Source organism: Passer domesticus, chromosome 9 (assembly GCF_036417665.1).
Source record: "Passer domesticus isolate bPasDom1 chromosome 9, bPasDom1.hap1, whole genome shotgun sequence".
Lineage (NCBI taxonomy): Eukaryota > Metazoa > Chordata > Aves > Passeriformes > Passeridae > Passer > Passer domesticus.
In genome coordinates, this window is record NC_087482.1 from 11,855,641 (window position 1) to 11,862,113 (window position 6,473).

Below are 6,473 nucleotides of genomic sequence, written 5' to 3' on the forward strand. Positions count from 1 at the left end.
TCTTACCCTTGTAAGGACCAAGAGACTGGTTAGGACACTCTAGCTTTCCCTAGTAATCCCTCCCAACGAGGTTGGTATGTATTTTTCTGGGAGCCCTCCCTCTCTGGCAGTGGACTCACCACAACCTTTTACAAAGTTTATGACAGGGATGGATTGGCCCGGCTTTTCTTGATATGTAGACGTTCAAATTTAGCAATCAAATTATTTAAAGCTGTGTCTGGGTCTGTGTCTTTTCCTAGGGGTCCAACTATCGAGGTCTTTAAGTGTGGTACCGTATGTCGGCACCTTGCAGTTAGAATACGGGAATTGGCGATCTGTCGGCACTTTTTCGACCAACATTTAATTTGCCACCTTGCCCATGCTAACAAGAGCTGTTCTGGGGTCTCATACACACTCCGAAATTGAGTATAAGGTATTCCGTTCTCTTTCTCTAATACTAGAGCCCAATCTCCCCTCCTAATGTCTTCGCCTGCACACCTCTCACACCACAAGTGATATATTAACCTTTGTTCTTTCCAATAAACCTTATTACAACCACCGCATTTAAAGGCTACCCATGCCTCACAAAGTTCTTTTCCACAGCAACAGCAGGGACTGCGTTTAAGGGGTCGGAACGAGGGTTCCTCTCGGGGTCCAAAAGTCTCAATCCACCAGATCCAATTGTCTGGAGGATTCGTTAAGGCTTCTCGAGCTGCTGAGTTGAAGCGTGCTAAACTTAGTAGATACGGCTGTAAAGTTAATGACAGCTTTTGTTGGACCCTCCTTTGGTCCGCTGGTCCTAGCCTTTCCCACTGCTCAGTCATCGGGATGACGGCCCATTTCTGGTGCTTTGGTGAATGTCAGTCTTAGGCCGTCTGGGGGTCCTTTTATTCTCCACTGACAGTTCTGTGAATGCTCAGGAAAGTCGGAGGGGTTCACTGGTCCTTTTATTCGACTGGCGTGAGTCCACCCTTTTTCGGCAGTTCTCACAGCAGTGTCTGTGGTGAGCAGGGTAAGATATGGGCCTTCCCACCTTGGGGTTAAAGGATTTTCCTTCCAACTCTTGATTAACACCCAGTCTCCTGGCTGAACCTGGTGTAACACAAGATTCAAAGGAGGTCGTTGAACCCACATTCCCTTTTCCCACAGTTTCTTTCTGTATTTTTCCAAGGTAACCAAATAACTGTTCAGACTCTTATTACTGATATTGGGGTTTATCTGTACTTTTTCTAAGTGGTAGGGCATTCCATATAGCATCTCAAAAGGGGATAACCCTGTGTCCGCCCGGGGTTGTGTCCTAATGTTTAGTAATGCCAGGGGTATACACTTTACCCAGGACAACTTAGTTTCTAATACTAACTTGGTTAGCTGTTTTTTTATTTCCCCGTTCATTCTTTCCACCCTTCCCGAACTCTGGGGATGATAAGGGGTATGTTGCTCCCACCTTATTCCTAGGGAGTCGGCTAGATCCTGGGTTACCTTTGAAGTGAAATGCGGCCCTTTGTCTGAATCTATGGTTTCAGGTACTCCATATCTTGGCACTATTTCCTCTAATAGGATTCTTACTACAGTATGGGCGGTTTCCCTGGTAGTTGGGAATGCTTCTACATAATGGGTAAGGTGGTCCACCATTACCAAGAGATATCGTGTCCGCCCTACCTTTGGAAGTTCAGTAAAGTCAATTTGTATATGTGAAAATGGTCTTTTGGCCAACGGCCGACCCCCTGGGGGCAACTTCCTCAGGTTATTTCGATTAACCCGTAAGCATGTTGGGCAACTCTTGGTAATGTATTTGGCGATATCATGTAGCCCTATAGTCATATATTGGGTTGCAAAGTGATCTGCTAACCCTTGTGCTCCCCAATGTGTACCTTGGTGTAGTTTATATAGGACTCTTTGGGCCACGGCTTTTGGCAATATTTTCCGCTTATCCCGAGTTACCCATTCCCCATTAAGTTTAGACAATCCCATTTTCTTCAATTTGTCCTCCTCTTCGGGAGTGAAGACCAATGCTGGATCTTCCTGACTATCCTGCTCCCTTGGTTTTTCTCTCAAGAGCATTTCTCTAGCCGCTGCTCGTTTAGCCTCTTGATCTGCTGCATTATTACCCCTCGTCTTGAGGTCTGTTCCTACTTGGTGGCCTTTCAAATGTACCACTGCTATTCTTTTTGGTCCCCTTAAGGCTTGCAGTACTTCAGTTATCAATTGTTGATGAACTAATCCCTTCCCTTGTGAGTTTACTAATCCCCTTTCCTCCCATAATTTTCCAAAGGTATGTACTACCCCGAACCCATATCTAGAATCGGTATATATCGTTCCCTCTTTCCCTTTTAGGAGCTTCAAAGCTCTCAGAATAGCGTATAGTTCACAGGCTTGTGCTGACCAAGATTTATCTAAAGCCCCTGATTCCACTACTTGTAAGTCTGTGCCCCCAATAATAGCGTATCCTGATTGACGTTTCCCATCTACCACCCGGGAGGACCCATCTATGAACAACTTTTCTCCCTCGTCTAGCTCTTCTTCTTCCAGGTCAGGCCTAATCTTGGTTTGTTCTTCAATAGTTATTAAGCAATCATGTATTAAAGGTGCTTCTTCTACATTCCCGAACAAAAAGGTAGCCGGATTTTGAATAGCAGTTGTTTCTAGGGTAAAATTTGGTGCTTCTAGTAAAATCCCCTCATATTTCAGGAGCCTAGCATCTGATATCCATTTATCTGCTTTTTGCTGCATTACGCTCCTGATATTATGGGGGGAGAAAACCTTAAGACTACTGTTAAAGGTAATTTTCCTAGCTTCCTCAACTAATAAGGCACACCCGGCTAACATTTGTAAACACGTAGGCCATCCCCTGCTCACGGGGTCCAAAAGTTTCGATAAGTATGCTACCGGTTTTCTTTTGTCTGCCCATTCTTGGGTTAGTACTCCAAAGGCAATTCCCCCTTCAATATTGACGAATAAATAAAAGGGTCTTTTTAAGTCAGGGAGACTTAGAACTGGAGCATGCACCAAGCTCTCCTTTAATTCTCTCAAGTTTTCTGTATCCTCCTGAGTCCATTTCATCCACCCATCCTGAGTCAATTTTTGGTATAAAAACCTGGCCTTACTACTGTAATTCTCTATCCACTGTCTACAGTATCCTGTTAAACCTAAGATTTGTCTGATTTGTCTCTTGTTCCTGGGGGTTGGCAATGATAGAATAGCCTGCACCCTTTCCGGATCTATTCTCTTCTCACCTCGTCTGAGATAGTGTCCTAAGTACTTTACCTCTTCCTCTACAAACTGCAGCTTAGCCTTCGAAACCTTTAGTCCTTTAAGCCCCAGGAAATTCAAAAGTTTTATACTTTCTCTTCGTACTCCCTCCTCATCTTTCCCTGCTAACAATAGATCGTCTACATATTGTATCAGGGTTATCCCTGGTTCGGTTTGGTAATCCTCCAAGATTTGTTCCAAAGCTTGTCCAAATAAATTAGGGGATTCTGTAAAGCCCTGGGGTAACACCGTCCATCTAAGCTGTTGTTTTCTCCCTGTCTCTGGGTCCTCCCATTCGAAGGCGAAATAATCCCTGCTTGCTTCATCTAGGGGGCAAGCCCAAAAGGCATCCTTCAGGTCGATTACACTGTACCAGTGGTTATCCGGGCTTAGTTTGCTCAATAATGTGTAAGGGTTAGCCACCACGGGGAACCTAGCTATTGTCCTCTTGTTTATTTCTCTCAGGTCATGTACTAAACGATAAGACCCGTTTGATTTCTTTACTGGTAAAATTGGGGTATTATAAGGGGACATACAGGGTTCCAATAATCCTTGTTTGATTAGTCTATCAATTTCCGGTTTCAACCCTTTGCTCCCTTCCAAAGACATCGGGTATTGTTTTATTCTTACCGGAATCTCCGGATTTCTAATGGTTACCTTGAAGGGGGTAATTTCTAATCTGCCGGCACTATCCGGATTATACCATACTTCAGGGTTGATTTTTCTCTCATCTTCTAATCTTAGGGGACACAACTTAATCTGAATCTCCTGTTCTACCACCTTGATTTGAATACCTAATTCTACAATCATATCTCTACCCAATAAGTTATAATCTGATTCTGGTACTAATAAAAAATTCCCAATACCCATCTTGGAGTCCGATTCTACTACTACCTCTTTTATAACTTTAACTTCGAACGGTTCCCCTTTTGCTCCCACTACTGTAACGGTTTCCCTAGATAACTTGCACCCTTTAGGTAATGACTGGAGTGTGGACCTCTCAGCTCCAGTATCAACCAGGAAGGTAACATCCTGGCCCTGGGGACCTACCTTCAATTTTACCAAGGGCTCCCTTTGATGTTTCTGGGTCCCCAAGAGATAGAGCCCCTGACCCCCCTAGTCCTCCTTAAACTCCTTCTCGTCCCGAATCCGCATCCGACATTCCCTCTTAAAGTGTCCTCTCCGTCCGCAGTAAAAGCACACCTTCAGTTCCTGTTTATCCCGTGGGCTTCTCTGCCCACTTCGCCTCAATTCCCTTCTGTCCTGTTCGGGTCTCCTATCCGTTCCCTGGCTTTCACGTACTGCCGCCATCATTAGTCGGGCTTGTTTCTTATCTCGCTCTTCCTCTCTCCTCACATACACTCTCTGAGCTTCTCTTAGCAACTCGTCTAACCCTCTATCTTGCCAATCCTCTAATTTCTGTATTTTCCTCCTGATGTCCTCCCAGGATTTGGAAACGAAGTGTACCTTTAGCACTGCCTGTCCCATCTGTCCATCTGGATCCATTCCTGAATACAACTGAAAGTTCTTCCTTAATCTTTCTAGCCATTCAGTGGGGGTCTCATCCTTTTTTTGTCTTTCGTTAAAGGCTTTATTAATATTCTGTCCCCTTGGGACAGACTCCCTGATTCCCTGCACAATTATTGTTCTGAGGTCTTGCATGTGCACTCTATGGGCCGGGTCCTGATGATCCCAATTAGGATTTTGTAACGGCCATTTTATATCTGCTGCCGGCCCCTGCGCATGCTGCGCATCCCAGATGCGCATTCCCTCTCTTCTAATCATATTTTTTTCCTCTGCCGTGAACAGGATATTCAGTATGGATTGTAACTCCTCCCAGGTGTACATATTAGGTCCTAAAAATTGATCTACCCGCTCGGCCACTCCAAGCGGGTCCTCCAAGAGGTGTCCCATTTCTTTCTTAAATTCCCTAACATCTCCTGAGCTTAGGGGCACCGACACAAACCCTATACCGGCCTGGGGTCCCCCCATGGGCATTTCCCTTAAGGGGTATAAGCCTTTCTTGGTTCGGCTTCGAGTCATTGGCCCTGTATATTCGGGCCCGTCCGAATCCGAGTCTGTCCCTGCTGGTGCATTCGGAGGAGCCTCCGCTTCCTGTGCTTGGGGTGGGAGTACATAAGGAGGGGGTGGCACCAAAGTGTCTTCTGGTTTATTCCCCTTTTTCTTGCTCTTATTCCCTTTCGGTGTTTCAGAGAGTTTGAAGAGAAATACCTCGGGTCTCTCTACCCAAACTTTAGCATAATCACTCTCCTCCTGAGCACAGGGGGGTTCTCTACTATTTACCCAGATATTTAAGGTTTGCCTTACCCAATCTTCTGAAGAGCCAAATACAGGCCAGAACACCCTCTTGGAGATTTCTTTTCCTCCCCATACTTCCATGCAATAGTGAATCATTTTAGCCTTATCCTTGTCCCGTGTGCCTGGAAAATGTCGCCAGTTTTCTATCATAAATCCTAAAGGGCTTTCCCTAGGTATTGGAGGGAGTTTCACCTCGACAGGGGGCTTACTCTTCCCCTGTCCCATTCTTCCGGAGTGCCTTCTTTCACACAGTCAACTTTCGCTTCCCCGGGTTCGTGGCCCAAGCCCTCGCGGGTCTGTGGGAAACGCACTACTGGGGGTCCGCACTCACTTGGAAAGTCTGACTGTCAGCTTTCCTCTCACACACCACACACTCGCTGCACTCCGGGATCCCAACCCCGCCCGGACGGATCCCGTAATACTTACGCGTCCTGCGTCTTCGTCCGGACTTTGTGCACAAATCTTTTAAGGGGTCTCCTTGGGCCCGCAACCTCCCTTTGCTTTCTCCTTTCCTCTTTTCGGGGTTCGTCGGTCGGGGCCGGGAGCGGGTCCCTCAGGTCCCGGGGCCTCCGAATCGGAGGGGCGCCCCCTCCGGTATTGAGAGACCCCTCCGACGGCCACCGATCCGAGTCACGGCACCAAGTTGTTATAAATGAGCACAATGGGCCAGTCGGGTCAATTATATAGCCAATTTAATAATACAGAAAAGAGAAAGCAAAATCGCAGCGCTGGGCGGTGGGGGAGTCCTTGCTCCGCCAACTACCGCGCCGAAAACAGTTCCGTTCTCCTTTTTGTACTCTCCCGCGCTCCCGGCCCCGTCGCCTTTCCGGTGCTCCTCCGCGCATGTCCACCAGGTTGTTAGAGGGTCTCCTTCCGCCTCCTGGTGGTCGTTGAATAGGGCTTCTGGTACTTTTCCTCGGCGCCCC

The 6,473-nt window shown here is 46.8% G+C and overlaps 1 long non-coding RNA gene across 1 annotated transcript; it reads right to left on the bottom strand.

Moving 5' to 3' along the window:
• Nucleotides 1-338: 338 nt before the first annotated feature.
• Nucleotides 339-6,238, bottom strand: LOC135307640 (uncharacterized). Its single transcript, XR_010368339.1, has 2 exons — nucleotides 5,974-6,238; nucleotides 339-1,071 (listed from the first exon to the last, which is right to left on the bottom strand). It is a non-coding gene; the product is annotated as an uncharacterized LOC135307640 (long non-coding RNA).
• Nucleotides 6,239-6,473: the final 235 nt, after the last annotated feature.